We start from the raw sequence: 22,606 nt of genomic DNA, 5'->3' as shown, positions 1-22,606 counted from the left end.
GTATGTACATTAACCTCCTACACGTCAGGTTAATTCTCCCGTAGAAATAATGTATGTATCACTGCTTCTTAATATTGCACAATAGTGTTACGTAACAGTGTGTGACCGTGATGTCCAAGTAGAGTCACTAAGTCTTGAAATATTTACAACTAAATGCAGTGTTGTTAATAAACTTGTGTCCTTAAGATAATCTGGCCACTATATCAATTAGGCTGTTGAATTTTGATTTTTGTTTTTTGTTTTTGCTGCCAGGCCTGGGGCTTGGACTCAGGGCCTGAACACTGTCCCTGGCTTCTTTTTGCTCAAGGCTAGCACTCCGCCTCTTGAGCCACAGCGCCACCTCTGGCTATTTTCTATCTATGTGGTGCTGAGGAATCGAACCCAGGGCTTCATGTATACAAGGTGAGCACTTTACCACTAGGCCCTGTTCCCAGCCCAGGCTGTTTAATTTTGAAGATCCATAAAAACACAAAGTAACAAATGGAATTATTTTCAGTAGCTTTTGACATGTATTAAAGTGCAAGTAGGACATTAAATAACACTTTCCACAGAGGTCTGAGCGAATGCACGTTAGAATCTGTGAGCAGATTGGTTTCCAGAATACCATGTGTGCAAACATGGTGTGCTTTCATGATGCACAAGGCCATTTAAAATCGTTCCTAAATAAAGATAAACTCTAATCATCTGCACTATGGAAAATGTGATTTGACTGGTCGTTACAACCTTGGCCATCTCATCTTATTAGATGAACATAAGGAAAATATAATGAGTTTTACTATAAATATTAATCATAAAGTTTAATGTGATCATTTTTTGGGGGGTCAGGGCGAGGAGAAAGCAAGAGGGTGAAATGTCTTATCACTCTGTTTCTTTTAAACATGATATATCCCCTGGGAAGCCATTGACAGAAAAACGAAAGGAAATTCTTTCCTTCCGAAGCAGGTTTTGGGGCATCTGATTAGAGCTCCTGCTGTGATGCTAGGTTTTCCATTTTTGCCAAAGGGCCAGCTATTATGATTAACGTCATTTGTCTGAATCATTACTCTGCACCTTGGTTCAGCAAACACTATGAAGATGGCATGGTAATAAATGACCGCGGGATCCATTCCTGCCTTGGCCTCTTTCTATCTGCCACCTCTCTACCGTCAGCTCCGTCTTTCTGAACCTCTCCGAATCCCCAAAGGGACGGGGTGTCTATTTGTTTTCCACTAGGTTACCACTCTGTCTACTGTTGTTTGCACCAAAGGGTACAAATTCAATTCATTCTTGTGACACAAAAGCACTGATACAGTAAATTTTCTGCCCAAGAGAAAACAAAAAGGAAGTTGCTGAGTGTAGAATAAGATTTGAAGCAGTGGCCTGTGTGTGGAGATGGCTTCTGAGCGCTCTTCCTCATCTACTATTATTTTTTTCTCTCCCGTGTTGTCTGGATGAGGACACCCAGCACGAGTTTTCACCTCATGTGCAGGGCACCAACTATGGCCGAGCAAGCATCCGGACCACAGGATGGGATTTCGCACACCCACCTTCAAATCAAGAGAAGAGGGTACTGGAATGCCATGAGGATAACATGTCACAAGGTTTCAGCTTCTGAATAAGACAGAAGCACGAGACCATTGGGCGGTTCCGAACACTGTCAGTGCGAATGCAAATTCGTGTAGCCACTGTGGAAAACGGTACAGAGGTTTCTCAAGACCTTCACTCCCACGCTTACTGTGCTATTATTTACAATGGCCAATCTGAACATGACCTCCGGATCACAGTCGCTGTGCAGTCAGTGACGCCACACCCCGTGGCATGGAAAAGCCCCAGTTTGACGGGCAGTGTTTTGGAGGCCCACAGGGCAGCCAGGAACTGGGCAGGCCATGGGGCCGGTGGAAGGCATCACTGAGTGGGGTCTTTGTGTCTACCGCCCTCTACTCTGTCCTGGCTTGTCCCTTTGCAATATAAAATCTCATACCCTAAGCCATTTAAAACCCACGTTTGGGGGGAATTTAAACTATGTCAATACAAAGCTTGCTTAGTAGTAACTTTTCTCTGTGAAGGGTGACACATTTTCATAGATAGGCTGCTACAAAGTGCCAAGTGCTGAAAACCCCAAAGAATACCATCAAGTACCCTCTCATGCTGGGTCCAAGTCTTAACAAACACTTACTATAAAATGAGTCTGGAACCCCATAATTGCCCACAAACCCTGGAACATTACCTTGTGTACAACTTTGCTTATTATAGAAATGCTCTATATTCTCCTGCCAGGAGTTAGGAAGTTATCTTGTGAAAATCACTGGCTAATCTAGCCTGGGCTAAGATGGATTTTTAATGAAAGTTTAATGAATGATAAATACTCGTTTCTTGATAAATGTTTAATTATGCCAATAATTACCAACTGCTGAAAACTACTGTTGTGTTAATAATGGCATTTTAGTACACAAGCAGTTTCATGAGTCATGGTGCTGTTAAAGATCAGAACTCCATCTGTCTAATGCAAACTAGCAAAACAAAAGTCTAATTAATATTTTGATCAATTTTCTCTGCACTCTAATGACTATCAGTGTCCTTTAAAAAAAAAAAATCGATCCATTTTCTCTTGTATGGGAACAAGGTAAGGAAGGGGAAAATGTGCAGGGTTCCTGAGAAACTAGTCACACAAAAATCCGCTAAACAAAAGAAAATATTGTTGAAAGCCAGAGAACACATTGGGTCTCCTATTACCATTTTGATGGCTGTTTTCCTATTACCTAGAGCTCGTTTTAGAAGGATGGCTACGATACCGTTCAGCGGCCTAGGACGTTCAGCTTCTTTTATGAATCGGCTCACAGTGGCTGTGAGAGGGTGCGGGGGGAGGCCTGAGCCAGTGCAGTTGGCACACGCGCGCGCACACACACACACACACACACGAGGCATGTTGGGACGGCCACCTACAGGCGGGTGAAGCACAGCTCAGCTCCAGAGGATACCGAGAGGGTTCTGAGTGGCAGCAGCTACCTGCCCAAGAGAAGTCGTCACACTAAGCAAAAATCCTGTTTTTCTTTTGCCCAAAGATCACGTGACTTTCCAAATTAATTTCCCCCCCCCCAAAAACTCTCATTTTAGGGTAAGTCTTCATCCAATCTATGTATTTTTTAAAATGTTTTTCAATTTTTCCTCACTGCCATTGCTCTACACGTACCTAATTCCTGGGGATGCGGACATGTGCGTATGCTCTGGTTGTTTGCTTTTCTTTAAGAGGAAGCTTTGGCGTAAGCATTTAACTTTCAGATGTTATTACGATCTTGAAGTATGAAGTCATTTATTGTGACTGCCAAGTATAGATAGCTGTGTGACACTGGAAGGCTGGTTCACTGAACGCATGCATGTGGACGGCGATGTGCACAAAAGTGCGACAAAGCATAGAAAGAAGCAATAAACCACATGCTGAAGCGGGCAGCCCGAGTCTGCTGGAGTAATGAAGCTCCCCCCCCCCACGCACACATTCATATTCATAGCGCCCCCTCCGTCCTGAGACAGCGGCAAGCACGCTCCTCCAGCACGGGAGCCGCCACTCGGGGCAGAAACCCGCCCCCCCCACCCCGCCCCCAGCCCTGACCCGGGCCTCCTGCCGGCAAACGAGGCCTGGGGTTGGTGACACGCAGAACGTCAACTTTCGCCTTCTGAAACCAAACCCAACAGGCCACCCACGTGGGCTCATTGAAAAAGAAGTTACCCGGGCTGTATAATATTCATAACGGCATTCCTAACCGCTTGGAAAGTGACCTGCGAAGGACCTTGTGAAGTCAGCTTCACCACCTTCGCCTACGTGGACGGTGGAGATGGGCATGGCAGGGAGGAGAAGTCAGATCTGACCTCTGACGTCACGAGCCAAACTATGAACCACCACATGACACGCATCCAAAGAAGAGGGCCCGAATTCATGAAGACACTTGCAACATCGGAAACGAGCCGACTGATTTTTTGTGGGCAGTGTCCTGATAAAGATTTCAGTTCCCTACTCTAGAAACTGTCTAATCCGTAAGTAACACCCTGATGTAAGAGATCATTCCTATAAGATATATAAATGATATTAAGAGGTGCAGCACCTATCTAGGAGCTAGACACAGACGTGAAGACAGGATGAGACCACGAGAGTGCGTGCGTAAATGTGAGAACACCCTCAGGGGGACATGGGACCATCTTCTTTGGTCCAGGTCTTCTTGGAGGGACACTAGGCCAGCAGCAAGGACATATCTGGTCCTGTGTCTCAGCACTCCGTTTCTGCACATTCTCGTTCCGCTCTTCTTAGAGTTGGCTTAAGGCACAATAGCATCAGAATCACTTGGGATAACGTGAACCTTGGGTTGATTAGTGGCTGAATGCTGTCTCCTAGAATTCACATGTTGAAGTTCTAAGATCTGGTATTTTAGAAGGAGCCTGCATTTGGGGGATAAGGCCTTGGAAGAGGTAATTTAAGTAAAAATGAGGTCACTGGGACACAGACACACACAAAGGGACAACCAAGTGAAGGGACAAGGACAAAATGGCTGTCCACGAACCACAAGGAGAAGTTTCAGGAGGGATCAATTTTGCAAACGTCTGAGCCTCTCACTTCTATCCCCGGGCTCGTGAGAAAGTAGCATCTGCCGTTAGGCTTTTGGCATGCGATACTTGTTATGGTTGCCCTAGCAAATGAACACAGGTGTCTCCCCTGGGATTTTCAGAGTAAAGCTCAAAAATATGTGGCTTACTCACACTTCTGTAAATACAACACAGCTTGCTGGATGAATAACTACGAAGAATCAGATTCCTCCGGAACCGCGGTGGCCCCGCAGAGGCTAGGGCAGACTGAGTTCTTAGGACCTCACCGCTTACACGAGCCTGCTGTCGGTCAGCGAGCCGTCGGGGACGAGGCCCCAGGTGGGGGACTGGAAGGCGAGCGCGGAAGAGCCACACGGGAGCTCTACCCCGCCTCGAGCCCTCCCCCCCGAAGCTCTTGCCCCCTCTGGTCTTCCTGACCACTCCTCCCTGACCTCCTGTGTTGGTTCACCGGCCTTGGGGTCGCCTGCATCCTCGTGCTCCTCTGCGCTCACCCCGGCACTGGCCTCCCGGGCCTGCTCGTCACCCCCACTCCAGGTCGCCTCCTAAACCTGCTGTGCCTTGAATCAAGATGGCAACTCAGCAGCCATCCGTCATCTGTCTGCCCTGCCCCGCCCTGCCCTCCACGTCCGGTTCACTGGTGAGTTCTGTGCACTCCACTGTCAACCCTCACCTGCCGTTTCCATGTTTACAGCCTGTATCTTTGTCACCTGGATTATGACAACTTGTTCCACAGTCTACACCGTTCTCATCACGACTCTCTCGGATAGGCTGGTCTCGTGGGTCTCTGCCTTCAGTGTGCTGCAGAGTCCTCTTCTCATGGAGGTCCTTGTGCTTAGTAATTACCCGCTTCCTAGAATGTTCTCAAACCTTCCACTCCTTGAACTGCGTGTTTTCAGTGAAGGTACAAGCTGACTTCCCAATTCCTGCCCCAATGTCTAATTTTCCAACACCAGCCATTCACTATTGTCTCTCACACATGTCCCTTGTCAGGATTTGTCCTTATTTTAGCACCTCCTCCAGACAGACTTTCAACTGGGCCTGGGGACTGGCATCCTAAGTGTGGCTGAATGAACGGGCGGGCTGATGTAGTTAGTACTCCGGTGCAAAGGCCTGGGAGGGTGGTCTCCTGCTCATCATCACTCATGACCCCTGCTCCATGCACTTCCTGAGGATACTCATGTGGCCAGTTCCACAGGACTAATGTGCCTACATTTATTAGGAAACCACATAGTAGCAATGCTGGCTCAGCACTGAACAACGTTTCCAAACAAGTTTGTAAGAGTTATGGGCAATGGGTTACTGAATTAAGCTATACTTTTATAAAAATAAAAAAAAAACAGCTGCAAACATTCAATATTTTACTCCTCTGTTTCAGACAACACATTCAATTGAAATTAGGATATAATCAATAACTACCACTTCTGATCTGACATTAGTAACCCTACTTGCTAATGCCAAATCTCATTTGATGTTCTTTGGGGATGACATGTGTCTATATAACAGACAAAAATAAACAACTTGGATTATTAGCAATGATTGAGGTATTTTTGTAATAAAGCAAAATTCTGCAGGGTTGTGTCTATTGAAACCAACTCTTCGATGTTTTGTGGACTAATGACCGTGCTCTTCATTCTGCTACCCAGGGTGTGTTCAGTATGAAGGGAGTTGGAACTGGGAATTCAGGTTAGCCTTTTCAGATATCTGTCTTGCAGTGCAATGTGTTAAAATATGCTTCCATTGTCTCTTAACAGAATGTTGTTGCATTTTCTGTCTGAGCAAGATGGAATTGCTCATTGTCCCCATGGTCCATATGGTTTTTGCCCAATCTGCTTGGAGCCGGCGGGCGGGGGGAGGGGAGAGAGGGGAGGCTCTTTGTATTGGATGGTAATCTGTTCAACACCGTTATTTCCAACGGAAAACCTCACACATCTCACCAGCCGTACAGGATAATCACTCTGCACTAAGTTACACAACTAAAAATAAAGAAGTGTTTGAAGAACATCTAATTTCTGCTAAACCTTCTTCAGGAGGCCAGAGGGGACTGCATCCACCTGGCAACATAATGACTAATTATTACGCTCCAAGGCCGAAAGAGGTGCGGAGGAAACACTGGGGCATCTAGATCATCAGAGCACTCGGCCTTCCCTACTTCTGCACGCAGCCATTTTTAAAAGCAACCCTCTGGTTCCAGTTTAAAGGAACTGCACGTCCGGAACGCAGCGTTTTCATGTAACGCCTGTGGGGGCAGGGGAGGGGGAAGGAACACGGTGGTGGAGAGTAAAGCGCAAAGTTCTATACGTTGCCCAGATCTGCTCTTAAAAAGCACCGTGGAGTGCACCACGTGAACTGACGGCTGCATTTATAACCCTATGCTGATATTCAAATTTTCTGTCTTCAGCTAAAGAAAGATTGAATAGCCCGCTGTTGTGTGGCCAAGATTGAGGAGGTGTCTCTCTGACATTGTTCAAAGTTTATGAAAATATATGAATGCTCAAATGTCATTGGCTTTGCGCCGCCAACCGACTGTGGTTTTATGAGAAATCAGTCTTTTAATCAAAATGATTGAATACCTTAAGGTCGAATCCAAAGATATCAGTTAATATCTAGAAACGTGCTATTTCTGCACATTTTGCCAAGCTGTACATATTGCAGTGCATTTTAAAGTGTTAATTTGTGCATTCCATATTGAAAATTGATCTTGAGTTTTAGCTTTTTGTCAAGCAAAAACATATGGTTACCAGCTCTATGCATTTTACGTGACGGCTGTTGAAACTGTCACATGCGCAAACTTGATAACCGATGCGACACATACGCAAATAATTTGCTTGTTTAGTAACAATTCAAAGATTCATTATTCATGCAAACACACATTTTTTAAAATGATCAGATGGAAATAGTCCCCATTTTGTACAACCTAGTCTCGTTGGTGTGCAAACTCAGATAAAATAAAGCTGGGAACTAAGTGGTATTAAGCAAATCCAAGAATATGGGTATTTTCGGGTAATTATTGAGCCAGATGGTGTTTTTTGTTAATTCTGCCATCAGTCTGAGAACTTGATGTCTTACATCTGCACTTGGTAAAATAAATTTTACCACTGACATGATTTCAGTTTTCTTAAAATACTTCAATCAGTTTTAAACCAAGATTTGCAAACATCTGCCACTGTGTATGCCTATGAGATGAAATTATTCAAGATAACTCCTTTAAAATATACCATTACACAGAGCTTTAAATTTATCACCCTTTAAACTAAACTTTCAGAACTACCAATTGAAATGTTTATTAACAAGTGCCATGCGAATGCAACAGCACATGTGATCATGAACACGGGACCAGGCCAGAGAAGGGTGCGACCAATGTGACAGCACATGTGACGATCGACACGAGGCTGGGTCACAGAAGCACCATGAATCTGACAGCACGGGTGACAATGAACACGGGACCAGGTTAGAGAAGGGGCTGCAAATCTGACGGCGTGAATGACAACGAACACGGGACCGGGTCATAGAAGCGGGCAACGAATGTAACAGTATCTGTGACAACGAACACGGGACCGGGTCACAGAAGCACCATGAATCTGACAGCACGCGTGACAATGAACACAGGACCGGGTCACAGAAGCACCATGAATCTGACAGCACGCGTGACAATGAACACAGGACCGGGTCACAGAAGCACCATGAATCTGATAGCATGTGTGGCAGTGGACACCGGCCTGGGTCACAGAAGGGGTAATGAGTGTGACCACATGTGTCACAATGAACACGGGACCGAGTCACAGAGGGGCTTCTTGGGGACACATCGTAAACTCATACCCCTTTGTTTCTCTGTCTTTCTTGATTTGGTATATAGCAAAATGCAAAACGTTTTTTCCAGGAGAGTTTAGGTAAAAGTGTGGTTAAAAGATAGGAATACATGATGAATTAATCAAAAGCCATAGGTGATGCAGAAATCACCCCCGCAAGGAAGTTATCATGAATGCTACAGGTTCAAATGTTCTAGCTGTTAGCTAGGGAACAGGAACACCTCCCGAGATCAGTCCACAGGGCTGGGGTTCTTGCTCATCTACTTAAGGTAACCTTCTCATCGTAGCACAGAAAGAAAATCTTGGGGCTTGAATTCGGATTGTGGGTACTGTCCCTCAGTTTCCTTTTCCTTGAGGCTAGTGCTCTACCACTTGAGCCACAGCTCCCATCCCTCCCTCCCTCCCTTCGTCGTTTTTATGGGAGATGAGAGTCTCACAGACTTTCCTGCCTGGCCTGGCTTTGAACCGCACTTCTCAGCTCTCAGCCTCTTGAGTAGCTAGGATTACAGGGGTGAGCCACCGGCACCCAGCTCACTTCTCAATAATTAGACGGCAACTTGTTAACAGTCTTCAGATCTCTGGCTGGTTGCTGATTTTGGGGGGAAAGCTTGAGATTCCTATAGGCCCTTCTTTTCTTCCTCAATCCTAGTCCTCCCAACTGAAAGTGGCTCTCTTGTCATGGGGCTGGCTCTCTGAGAAGATGTGCCTAACACATGCCTACCTGGAACTAGTTGTGAACTATTCCACCTGTAGCGTCTAGCATGAACAAACCAAGCTCAAAGAGACAACCTAACAGAATTGCCTATTTTAAAGTAGGCTTTATCAAACATACTGATGGAGTAATCACTAAATTATATCATAATACTTGCAATCAAGGAAGCACCTAGATAGCTAGAGTAATTGACAACATTTCACAGCTAGGATTCCTCAGCTCCCTCCATAATGATCTTAGAGAGCTGGTTTTGGGTTTCTGGTTGCTCTCAACAAAGAAAGTCAGCAAGAAAGTAGTCAGTTGTGGACAAATAAATCAAAGAGTAGCTCTGAGTAGATGGATCCCCAAGAATTCAGCCAACTTACTGACTGGCTTACCTTTATTTAACACAGGGAGTTATTAAGGTCTGCTATTAATAATTGTCAATTTTACCTATATAAGATACATTACTAATTACATATACATGTTATAATAATAATTATAAATATATTATGGTTTAGCTTAGCATAATATGATTTAATTACTAATTAATGGCATGTTAACAGTAAGTTTGAGGCTTATTATTTGACATATGCTAATTGGTAATTTTCACATGCATTTTACTACTATACCCTTACATGGTACACCCTACTAATAGCACCAGCTTACATGAATAAATTCAGTTTAGAGAGGCCGGAGACTGCTCTACGCCATGAACTGGAACCTGCCATATGCATAATTTAAACCCAAGCATGATCTGATCCACTTGGCAATACAGGGTAAGACTTCATGATTTCAGTGGACATAAGTGGACATGTCATGTCACAGCTTTGAGTTCTGTGGATGAGTCTACTTCTCACTCTTGTGGGGCTGAATGCCTTACCTTTATACAATTAGGCGTTGTTGGGTTTACTTCATGTATTTTGTGGGGGCTGCTATGTGTTACATAAGTTTAGTAGGCTACAGAAAACAGCCAAACATGGCATTCAAGTTGTTCAATTTGGGGGTCAACAGAAAAGCATGTCTATACCCAATAGCTCCTGTGGCATCATTGGAGGCGGCCTAGGGTTCTCACCGAATGCCGCTGCCACTGGGGTTTTCCAGTATTCTGCCACTTTGAGATGAGTGTGAACAGTTTCCCTCCTCACCACGTTCTGTGGTGGACTTCAGGCAGTGCCTAAGGCAGGCTTGTGCACGTGGTGGTGAGAGAGAGATGAAGACCCAGAAAGGCACTCCAAGTTTCTAAACTTGCACAAACAAAACTTCCCAAGGTCACACTGAAGGGCAAGGCTCCCATTCACCCTGCCTCCTCCACTGACATCTTCAACATGTGCCAACTCTAACCCTAACCCTAGAGTTATGTATTTTATTTTCTAAAAAGCAGCTTTGCCAGTACTGGGTTTCAACTCCTGGCCTTGAGCTTACTAGGTAGGGGCTCTGCCACTTGAGTCAGCCGCTCTTTTGTTCCCATTGTTCATATAAGGTCTTACAATTTTGCCTCACTGGTTTTAGAATTTTCTTACCTATGCCTGCTGTGGAGGTTACAGGTGTACGTATCACTACCATGCCCAGATTGTTTGTGGACAAGGAATTTTACTAACGCTGCCCAGGCTGTCCTTGGGCCTTGGTCATTTTAACTATGCCTCAAAGTAACTCGAAGTGCACACACGACCATCGTGCCCGGATTACTGGTGGAGATGAGTCTCCGTCTCTCTACCTTCTGAGTAGCTGGGATTACATGAATGTGCGAGAGTGATCTTTTTTTGTTTTTTTACTTCCATGGATTAAGCCCTCATACCTTCACTGTGTTCATAGCATTTTCTGCATCACAGTTTGCATAGTGGCCCTTTTGCTAAATTATTCATATTGCTAATTCTCACCTATTGAATCATCCAAATTTTGTTATGACGTGCCAGCTAATTCTCTCAACTCTGGGGCTATAGCCGGGAGCAGCCTCTATGTGGGGGAAATAACACAAATCTACAAGGTCAAAAGCATTCCAGATGACTCCAAAGGCACTTTAGGGAGCAACCAGGTGTCGGGGGACCCACAGACAGTCCCGGACCAGTCAGAGCTAAGACTCCTTTAATGGCGGCAAGGAGCCGTTCTTTGACTTGGGTCGGAGGGCGGCGGAAGGGGCGGGGCACGGGCACCTGCGTAGGGGCTGTGATTGGACGCCTGACCCGCCCGTCAGGGTGGAGCTCCAGGGGACCTCCCAAAGGGGCGGCCCCCATCTACGTCACGGCCCCCAGGCCCGCCCCTGGGCTCGTCGCCCGCCGCCATCTTGGCGCCCGGGAGGCCGGGCTGGGAGAAGAGGCGGCGCCAGCTGGAGCGGCGGCGGGATGCGGCGAGGCGCCCGGGCGGGCGTGCTCCCCAGCCAGGCGGGAGGTAGGAGGCGGTCCCGCCGGCTGGCCGGGCTGCACGGGCTCCGGGCCGCCCTGGAGCCGGGCGTGCACGTGCTGCACTGAGACGGGGCCCGGGCGGAGCGGAGGCTGGGGAAAGGCGAGGGGCACGGCCCCGGGCCTCCTGCGGGAGCGCGGCGGGCGGCGCCAGGGCCCCGGGGGGCTCCGCAGAGGCGGCGCCGTCCAGACCCCGCCGCGGGCTGAGGGCGCGCGAAGCCAGGCTGGGCCGGGCCGGGCCGGGCTCACCCGGCGCGGGAGAGCCAGGCCTTGACAGGGGGCTGCGGCGGAAAGGGGACCGGGCCACTTGCGCGGCCTACTCGGCTGCGGTAGCCAAGGTGGATTCAAAGAAATTCAAGTAACTGCGACTTAATGAACGCTAAACTGAATGACAACTCAGGTGCCTGGTCACAGTAGACACATTTGACACCATCGAGTCGTGCAGACCGCGGGCGGCCTCGGCAGGATGGCTGAGCGGCGGTGTTGGAGCAGGTGGGAGCTGAGCCAGACTGCACGCAGGACTGGCAAACGGGGCTACCGAAGGGCGGTGAGCCCGGCCCGGCCCGGCCCACAGTGCACAGCGGCGGTGGGGGGCGGGGGGGGGGGGGAGAACCACTTGATTTCAGGTTAAGTTTTGAGACCTCGCCCTGATCAGCTCTCCGGCAGGTGAAGGATGTCACTGTCCCCTAACCACCGTCGGGACACGGCATGGCGTGAGGCTGTTGGTTAGCATGGGCTGAGTGGCCCAGTCGACAAACTGGAAATGCAAAATGCGCCCCAAGCCCCAATTACCTGAGCCACAGGGGTAGAATTTCACCCCAGCTCACCTGCCGGGTCCCCATCCCCGTCACAGTACGGACCCCTAAAGTGAGGCGTGGAACGAGGAGCATACGAAACATGATGAATTTAATATTTGGACTAAGATGAGCTCCCCAAGGTATCTCATAGTATGTATACATGCACACACACACACACACACACACTCACACACACTCTCTATCGACCTACATTCCAAAGCCTAAAAGCTCTGAAATCTGAAGCACTTCTGGTCCAGGCATTTTGGACAGAACCTGTATGGACAAGCTGAATATTCACTACAGAACACGCCACACTTGACCCTCTCCATTTCCCTCCCTGCATCCCGTGGATCTCCAGCTCTCCAATGAGGCAGGCTTTGGGGGATGGGGAGGGGGACGGGGAGAGATCAACTTTTCTTTGAGATAGCACGCAGTACCTAAACCTAAGGACAGCTCAGTCGACGTCTGCCGGTCAGTGTGAACCCTTCTAGCAGCACGGAAGTAGGGAGATGTGGCCGCGTGCTTCACTTAGCCGTGCAAGGATGGCACCAAAAAATCCTTGCCCGACATCCTGATGCCCGGCCTATAGTTCTTGTCCATTTCAGACTGTTGAACATTTTTTAAGCGGACAAAAGAGGCTTTCTAAGATACACCTTACCCAAACTATCAGTTTATGGTCTGTTTTATTTCTTGCCAGCAGACACCATTAGAAGACATAACAACGTAACAATTGCTCTCCTGAATGTCTCTCCGATTATGGTGATGGGTGCAGAGCAGGCCGAGCTCGGAGTCGGCAAAGCCTGTCACATTACAGAAACATGTCTCCCTAAACTGAATGTGAAACTCCAGTAATTGAAGTGATAGATGTAGTGTTTTTTTGATGAGAACCACGGTAGTAAATTAGGAAATATTCCGTGCTGCTCCAGCACAGTAAAAGCCTTTCCATTACCTGTTGTCAGTCACCAGGGAAGGGCGAATAACTCAGCTGTCAATCTAGTGAGCAAGCCAGAAGTTTTCTGAGTGATCAATAAAGAAAGAATGCATAAACTCTCCATTATCTTTGTGTAATTCTTTAGACAACCCTACATTGTTTTCTTTCCCTGTACTGGAAAACATCTCATTTATTCAGAAATAAAGACGCCATCTTAGACGATTTCATTTGTTTTATAGCTCGTTATGTGTCATTGTGTTTGCAAATGGCAGGTGAGCGCTACCTCAGCATGTGAGAGGTCTAGTGCTCCCTGCCTAGGACGATTAGGCGATCCAGACTTTAGAAAATTACTAATAACTGTTATGTCCATATAATTATTGATGTGTCATCTAAAATACCGCCCCATCGTTCTATTTTAAAGTCTATTATGTGGCTCAAGTGGCATAGCCTCTGCCTAGCAAGTGTAAGGCCATGGGTCCAATCCCCAGTACCCCCCCCCACCCCCCGCCCTACCATCTAGATCACATAAAAGACCGTGCGCTTCTGGAATGGCTATAAAGCGGCCGGCTGGCCGCTCCGCTGGTGTGCACTAGGGGCTGCGAGCGCGGGAGCACGGAGCCGCGGGCTGGCTCTCCTCCTCGTGATTCCCTCAATTCTTGGATGTGTTAGAGAAGATAACACATATAGATCACCTTCAGCTTTGCTCTTTTCCTTCTTCCTTGTCTTAGTGGGTTTTTTTTTTTTTTTTTTTGTTTGAACACAGGGCCCAAGCCTTCTACCTTGAGCTGTAGCCCCAGCCTTTTTACTTCAGCTGTTTTTCAGATAGGGCTTGTTAGCACTTCTGTTCTCTACTGGCCTTCCACCCTGAATCCTTTCACCTCCGCCTTCTCCACAGCTGAGATGGCATGTTTACTCCGCCCTGCCTAGCCATCAAGTTTTACCTTCAGCTTGGATAAGAAGAAAACACAATCAAACGTCTTGAAATATCCATTAAAACAACCAATGGAACCGGATGCCAGTGGCTCACACCTGTAATCCTAGCCGCTCAGGAGGCTGATAGCTAAGGATCATGGTTTGAAACTAGCCTAGGAAGGAAAGTCTGTGAGACTCTTATTTCCAATTAACCACCAAAAGGCCAGAAATGGAAAGCTCAGGGACAGTGGCCAGGCCCTGAGTTCAAGTCCATGTCCATGACTGGCATTCTGCCCCCCCCCCCCCGCTTCCTCCACTCCCACCACCACCCCCCCCCCCCCCGAAAAAAAGAAAAGACTAACAGAGATAAAGGAATTGCATCCCTAGCTGGGCGCCGGCACCTATAATCCGAGCTACTCAGGAGGCAGAGATCTGAGGATCATGGTTTGAAGCCAGCTTGGGCAGGAAAGTCTGTGGGATTCTTATCTCCAACTACCCACCAGAGTGCTATCTTTGAGTGAAAAAGCTCAGGGACAGCAAACAGGCCCCGAGTTCAAGCCCCATGACAGAGAGGGAGGCAGAGACAGCGACAGAGAAAGAGACATGTCCCCGTTTTTAATATGCTAAACTTCATCAGTTACATTTTATTTTGGTTGATTTTTACACTTCTTAAAAACTGTAATTATAAAGGTGACATACAGAGGGGTAACCTATTTAATACATCAGGCAATGAGTACATTCCTTTTTGGACAATGCCACCCTTCCTTTTGTCCCTTCCAGTTTTTCTCTCCTGTCTGGGCCCACAAGTTGTCGAGTTCATTTTCATCATAATGAGTACCACTGCTGCATTTGTTTACGCTTTGTCCCTCCATTCCTCTGTCCCCTGACTCCCCCAAAGACATAAACAATACCCATGGTTTTAAAATGGTCAAATAAAGGGAGGGGGGAATGAGGGAGGAGGTAACAAACAGTACAAGAAATGTATCCAATGCCTAACATATGAAACTGTAACCGCTCTATACATCAGTTTGACAAAAATTAAAAAAAAAAAAAACATGGTCAAATAAGAATCCAATTTAAGGATGAACTTCAAGACTAGAGGAATCATTTATCTGGAAAGGGAAGCCCCGATTTGGTTAAGAATGTGCAGTTGTATGTACCTTTCTGCAAATCTGACTTTCCACTTATTTGGCACAATATTTAGTGACAAACTAGAATGAAGAAAATGGCTCAGCCTCCAAGAAGGTAGTAGAGATGAGTTGGGTTGGAAAAATTAAGCCAAGGCCGTTTACCTGTCAGCCAGAGGTTGAGAAAAGGACCAGGACTGCTTTTGAATGAGTGAAAGGCTGCGAGGTTTGGAACTGTGGAGGAGAGGAAGGTAAAGCGATGAGAGAGGCAACAATACACAAAAACAGAATTTCTGAAGACCCTGGGTGGCCAAGTAAAAGTGTCATGCCTTTCTTTTTAGAAAGCGAAGTTGCAATTTTATTGTTATTATTAAGGTATTATACAGAAGGGTTACTGTTTTGTAAGTCCGGTAAGGAGAACATCTCTTTGGGACTGTGTCCCCCATCCTTTGCTCTCCCTCAGTTTTCCCCTCAAGTCAAAGGAGACACTGGGTGGGCATCGTGACCTGGACCCACGCCCTCATCTCTGTACTGAGCTTGGGGTGGGCTAAGCAGACACCACTGTTCCTCTGGGGGCAGCTATACAGAGTTCAAGGTTTGCCCTTAGACATTAGAAGGCTTTTTTAGAGGATTCGACTCACAGTCTAAGGCCTTCTTAGCAACAGAAATGTCAAGGGCTGACCAAATAAATGTCCTCAAGAACTCCAGCTAAACAGAGCAGGACCCTGGACATTAATAGACTGAACTTAAGTGTGCCAACAATGTTCTGCATGTCATTTATCTGTCAAAAGGCAAAAGTCAATGAAATACAATAGACAACATGAAAGCAGCCAGCACGCTTGGTTATTTTTAGCAATGGACGGCGTTTCCTGAGCTTTTCAGTGGCTCCATGGTGGCTCTGGGAAAGGCCGGGCCCAGGCTGGTCAGCTGTCCAGCTCTCCTGGCTTTCTACTTGCTACTCGCATGGAATAAATTATGCCCCGTAACCATGACACGAGTCCTCTCCAATTAGCACACATTTCAGTACATGTGAATGCTTCTGTTTTCACCTTGTTTCATGGGCAGAAATCCAGAGAACAGTTCTGCAGGCTTTCTTTCCTCTAGTAACTAAGCTTCATGTTTTTTTTTTTTTTCCTTTTCTTTTAGACAAAAACCTTTTTTTAGACAGGGATAAAGGAGGAAAGAAGGAGGTGTACTCTAAGTAAGTGGGGATTCTTTTCTGGGATTCTTTTCTCAGTTTCGATTTGAGTTTGTCATTAAAAGTGCAAAAGGGGAAAAAAAAAACCCAACTACTCATCACTTAATAGATATGGATCTACAACAATTCCTGCCGTGAAACACCACCTCTCCTCTACAAGAGGAACACGAGCTCCTCCGTTGCCCGCATGTCACTGCATCTATTTTCCTTTGTAAATCAGGCATTAAATATGTACCCTGACTCCCACGTAGGTGAACTGCAGCACAGCAAAACGGCTGTGTATTGTACTCAATTATAGGCTAAACATATACAGCAAACATAGGGGGACGAAGTTTGCAACTTCCCGGGCGCCAGGCCCTGGTCCCTTCTGCTCATTACAGAGTTCCGCGTGCCAGGCTGCGATCACACGGCTAGGACACGTGGTGCGCAAACCTCCTGTGAGCCATTAACGTGTAAAACAAAACAAAAAGAAATCTTCTGGCCATTAGTAATACTGAGTTAATTTGAAAAAAAAATTACTCTAAGGATTTGGTAGCAGAACTTAGAGAAAAAACTTCCTCTAAGGATTTAGTAGCTGAACTTAGAAAAAGATACAGATTTAAAATGAATACACACTTGTAATGAATTAATTAAAAATGGATCTAGGGTGCCGGTGGCTCACGCCTGTAATCTTAGCTACTCAAGAGACTCAGATCTGAGGGTCACAGTTTGAAGCCAGCCCTGGCAGGAAAGTCTGTGAGCCTCTTACCTCCAAGTAACCACAAAAAACCAGTAGTGACACTGTGGCTCAAGTGTTAGCCTTGAGCACAAGCTCAGGGACAGTGCTTAGGCCCAGAGTTCAAGCTCCGGGACCAGCAGCAGCAGCAACAACAACAACAACCAAACAGACATAGAAAGATCAACAGTTCAAGGCCAGCCAGGCCAACAAATAAACAGCTAACAGCATAGTGTGGCTCCAGGTGTAGAGCATCTGTTTAGCAAGCGTAAGGCCCCAAGTTCAATCCCCAGTAATGAAGAAAGAAAAAGAGAGGGGGGGGGGAGAGGAAGGAAGGAAGGAAGGAAGGAAGGAAGGAAGGAAGGAAGGAAGGAAGGAAGGAAGGAAGGAAGGAAGGAAAAATCAACCAACCAGAGCAAAAAAAGAAAAAGAAAAAAACAGATACATATTTTAATGACTAAAACAAGCCACCCATAAAATGGTTATAGCCCCCTTTTATTATTTTGAAGTTAACATTCAGTAACAAATGGAATCACAAAACAGCTAGTTCACAACAGAATCAGGACCTTTCTCCTCATCCTTGATCTACTGTAGAGATTTTAAAACAGTCAAATTCCCCCTTATTGGAAGACATGCTTTTATGTGAAGACACTGCAGTGAGTCTCTGGCAAGGTGTACGGAAACTGGAACACACACTGTACGCGGTGACATGTTACAGACCACCTGCTTTCTGTCCCCACAGCGTGCCGCCCCTCCGTTCTGACATCATCACACTGTGTCCCCGGGCTACCGTCGCTCCGTTCTGACATCACCACACACTCGGGTGTCCTCCCGTTCTGACGTCATGGCACCGTCAGCCTCTAAAACACAATGGTGTTCGCCATAGCTAAGCCACACGGTGCGTGGAAAAGGATTGCGAGACTGGGGCCAGAGACGTGCTACAGGTACTGAGGGCACCTGTGGCAATGTAAGAGTTCAAAGGTCATGTCAAACAGCTGAGGTAATCTTAGGAATACTGACTCACTGTCATGTTTAAACACATCAGTGATCAAGTAGAAACTTGTGTTTGTAGGCTTAAAAGAACAAGTTTAATATGTCACATAGTAAATATTTAAACACAAAATACAAAGTCAAATACACTATTCTCAATGAATATTTATGTAAAGTTTGCTGGGCTAGTAAAAATCCTTTCTGAACACTTGCCAGAAGAAATCAGCTTGTTACTAGATAAAATTTATATGGAAAACCTTTCAAACAAGCACATCAAGTTTTCCCCAGTCATGATGCCCGTGAAGACACGTTCAGTTTACATAAATGATACCGCCTAAAACAAACTATTTGGTATAGTAAGAATACTGAGATAAAAAAAACCCCAAACCCAATATTCCTAATTTCATTCAACAAAGATCCAGGTAATATTGCGTAAAATATTTTTTTCTTTCTTTCTCTTTTTGCTGGAACTAAGACTTGAACTCGGGGCCTTGAGTTCTTGCTTGGCTTTTTCACATGGACTTTTCTGCCCAACTGGCCTCCACCTGTGACCCTCTGGTCTCAGTCACCTGCACCCTGATTACAAGTATTTTCTGATTTGGGGAAATATGTAAAAAAGAATCACTGTTTTCTACTCTTACATTTTCCTTTCATGAGATTCAGATGGATTGGAAGCAAACCTATTTCATAAGCAATAACATTCAACATAGCATTGCTTGCTGCGACAGTGAGTCAAAACAATGCAGATACACAAATCTAAGGGAAACTGTGATATGTCCACTCTATTGTATGTGATGCCCTTAGTCCAACAAATTGTTACATCTGTACCTGTTGATCTAAAGGAAAAGAACAAATGGCTGAGTTAAATATAATTGAATGTTATTCCTGTCCCCTCTCTGGGAGGCTGTCAGCTCCTCCCACGATGCAAGCTTGTGTTGGCGTGTTTGTTCTAAGTCCACTATTACTTTAGGCTTCCATCCTGCTGTCCATACAGGTTTCCCAGAGCTTCATTTCCTCCCTGGTTCCCACTCGCAGCCCGAGAGTTGGGGTGCAGTGGACACAGGGGTTTCTTGGGCCTGCTCGGAGACTCTGCTTCCCCTGCTGTTATCATGGGTATGTGACTGCTCTTGACAAGGTCTATTCCTAGATTTAAGACTCGCTTTCGATACAAACATATGCTTCTGCCTGAAGAAGAAGACTCATTTTGCGCGGTCTATGAAGAGAAGGCACGCAGCCGCTGCATTGTCCAGTACACGGGGAAGGGTGTAGGTCGTGAGAAATGCCTCAGCTCTCGGGTGACACTCGAGACAGCAGGGGCTGCTCCTTCTGGCTCTACCTCGGCTGCACACTCGAAGCACCCGGGCAGACAGTGCTGTCCACGCTCCTCACTGACCCGGAGGGGACTGGAACATTCCGTACACCTGCGTCTGTGTCTGCTTGTCCCCATGGCCGGGACCCCGAGCCCCCGTGTGCGCGCGCCTGGGCCTGGCAGTCACACGCAAGGGGCGGAAAACCACCCCAGAGGCCCACTCATTATTTGGTGACACGTAAGTGCTGTACTTTTGGGGAATTTGGCTGTACACACAGCTCTGGTATGATTTATCTGTCTCATCTGTTCCACTAACGGCTCACACAAATCTCTGCATATCCCATCTCACCTGTTCAGACTTCCAGAGCATCCCGCCCCCACCCGGCTCCCTGGAGACGCGCATCTCCGGCCTTTCTCAGCCATCTGACAGGCAGGGAGTGGGAAAGTGCCTGGGGACGCTAGGAGGAGGGGTCGCGGCCCCCCGCCTCCCCCCTCAGCCACAAATACAACCGTGACCGAAAGAAACAAGGCCTCGCGCGCCGGGTTTCTGAACAAATTACTGGAATTTCTGATTTCAGAAACAATAAAATACAAGACCAGAATCCCTTGTGCTCGTGGAAGCGCGGGTAGTGCAGCTGTGGAGAGGTGGGCTCTGGGGTGACGGTGAACGGATTCAAACCCACGCTGCTGCGTGGACCCTCACGGGTGACGTAAGCGCTGGGAATTCACTTTACAACTCTCTCCAGGAGCCGCTGTGAAGACGGACCATGGTGAATCTGTGGGGCAGGCACAACAATGCCCGGTGTCCTAAGACCTTACCCTGTGCTACCCCCTCCCCCCCACCGCTCTCGCGCTCTCTCTCATCGGCCCTAACAAAAACAATTTCACTGTGCTATCAACATTTAGCTAGGGATCCCATTATCTCAGCCGGGAACCCGTGGTTTAATTTTACCAGAAGCACTGACATTTAAAAATGAGCTTGCTGACAGACATGTGTCCTTAAGTAGTACAATAAATAGGACTCATGTGCTTGACCTAGGGATTTTCATTTCATTTGTGTGGCCACATGTGAGGCCTATAATTCAGTTATTGCTCAGCCCATCATTTACAGTACATGAATTAAACTGTGTAAGACTACCTTAAAGTGGAATGTGCTCAGCACTGAGTTAACAGGACAGAGCATGGTGGGGCTTGATGTAATGGGTACAAACGTTCTAAAATATTAGCACATGTAGGAAGCAGCTAATACATCACTGGAGGGAATTCAGAATCTTTAGTATCAATGCCAACAAAATAAAAAAAATAGTTAATGATCATTAAATTTATGGTATCAGAAAAAGAACAAGAATAAACGAAAGCATAAGATCAGGAATTATTAAACATAAAGCAAAAATATGACAGGATCACCAAAGCTAACAGCTGTGATTGTGAAGAAATATAAAACTAGCAAAGCACAATTATGAGATGAGAGGCAGCCGGAGGGTCCATGTGAGGAACCCAGGAGGACCTATCGAGGAGCCAGGTTGGAGGCTTGTACCTACACACACTTGGCCAGCGAGCAGACACACATCCGGTGAACCTGACACACCGCCCTTCACGAACGACTTCGCCACAATAGCCATCTGGACCCCAGACTTGCAGCAGATAGAGCGAGTGCCCCTTCACCAGCACTGGGTCCAAACGAAGAAGCACAACTCCTTTACTGCCAACTTAGTTGGCCAAGCAGCTTACTCAGCCCTTCCAACACACATTCCCAAGTTGGAGGCGACCATGTTACGGGGATGATCAGACACCGAAGCAAGCCACCCAACACAAAAAGCTAGGTGACATCACAGGGCTGGGGAATTCAATACTTGCTCAACTTTCCAACTTATCCGAGGGGCTTACTAACTAGAGGGGCCAGGATGGACGAAAAGGGAATGCTAAGTGTAATTTAGGGGGGAAAGAAATGTTTTATGCTTAATGTTTTAGGTTAAGGAGACAAAAACTTAAGTTCCATATAGAGTTGTGGTAACCTCAGGAAAAAAATGAGACAGTCTATGCCCAAAGTTTTCAATCTGAAGAAGTGAAGTTCCTAAATAGTGCACCCGTGTGTGTATTTGTGCCCACGTGTGCACATGTGTGTGTGAATTTGGTAAACCTTTCTTAAGGAAAACCCCAAACTACAGACTCAATAAACACATGGCAGCCAAGTTTGGGAAACGACCTGTGATGGATCAGATTGCTCACCGGTTCCGACATAAAAACCTTGTATAAGCAATAGCTCTGGAGAAAAAAATGGCAAGTCCTTTTGTTTTAGAGAACAGAAATGCAACAGAAATGAAATATAATAAAAAATGAAAATTCAGGTACAGGAATTATGCATTTCATGCTGAATAATTATTTCTGTGCTGCCCGTAAATCCTCCCTGGTAAGCTGTGCATCTAAAACTCATCGAACTGCCAAGGGGTAAACGCGGCTCCATCCATCAAGAAGCCACTTGACAAATACATTCCATAATAGAAGTTTATTTTTATGGGAGGCTGAATCAAGGACTTTCCCATGCATACAAAAACTTGTCAAAATTATTTATGAGTCTTGCTGAGACACACAATATGTCATATCAAACTCCTATTTTCCTTCCAAGCACAGACTGTCAATATCTCTACTCCTATCAATAACGGGGACGCTGTGATAGCGGCCGTAGGAGTGTGAGGTCGCGGGGTGCGCAGCCGCCCCGAGTGGCCAGACGGGCCTTCGCCGGGGGGTCCAGTCAAGGTGCCCAGCACTGGACCCACGGCCTTTGCCAGGCCAACAGGAAACATAGGCTTGAAAAATTACAGTTGATTAGGGCTGAAGTGTAACAAAAATAATAGACGGTATTTCATCTTGCATGTTGCACACAAAATCAAGTGTTTGTTTTAGCAAACATCATGACAACCGCTCCTCTCTGGTGGCGCGCAGTGAGGTGGGCTGGTGAAGGCCTCACGGGGGGAATCTGCTTGGCGATGAAGGCATTTCCTCCCACGGAGAAGCGCGGAACACAGCACCGCATCGCGGTGTCCATGTCAGCGAAGCGGCTCCTCCTTGCTGCGTTCACTTTCCCCCAAGGAAACTAAGTAGGACTCGGAGATAACTTGCAGCAACAGGGAACTGCAGTCCTGCTTTCTGGCTCTGGAT

General features: G+C 46.7%; 1 protein-coding gene and 1 long non-coding RNA gene across 2 annotated transcripts in view; both read right to left on the bottom strand.

Annotated features, from left to right (window-relative positions):
- Positions 1-22,606, bottom strand: part of Znf407 (zinc finger protein 407) — a 368,981-nt gene that overhangs the window by 28,998 nt on the left and 317,377 nt on the right.
- On the bottom strand, positions 1,926-21,127 carry LOC125363793. The gene is made up of 3 exons (XR_007213348.1): positions 21,113-21,127; positions 12,458-12,464; positions 1,926-2,139 (listed from the first exon to the last, which is right to left on the bottom strand). It is a non-coding gene; the product is annotated as an uncharacterized LOC125363793 (long non-coding RNA).

This window comes from Perognathus longimembris, chromosome 15, assembly GCF_023159225.1.
Source record: "Perognathus longimembris pacificus isolate PPM17 chromosome 15, ASM2315922v1, whole genome shotgun sequence".
Taxonomy (NCBI): Eukaryota; Metazoa; Chordata; class Mammalia; order Rodentia; family Heteromyidae; genus Perognathus; species Perognathus longimembris.
This window is presented reverse-complemented; position numbering and strand designations above follow the sequence as displayed.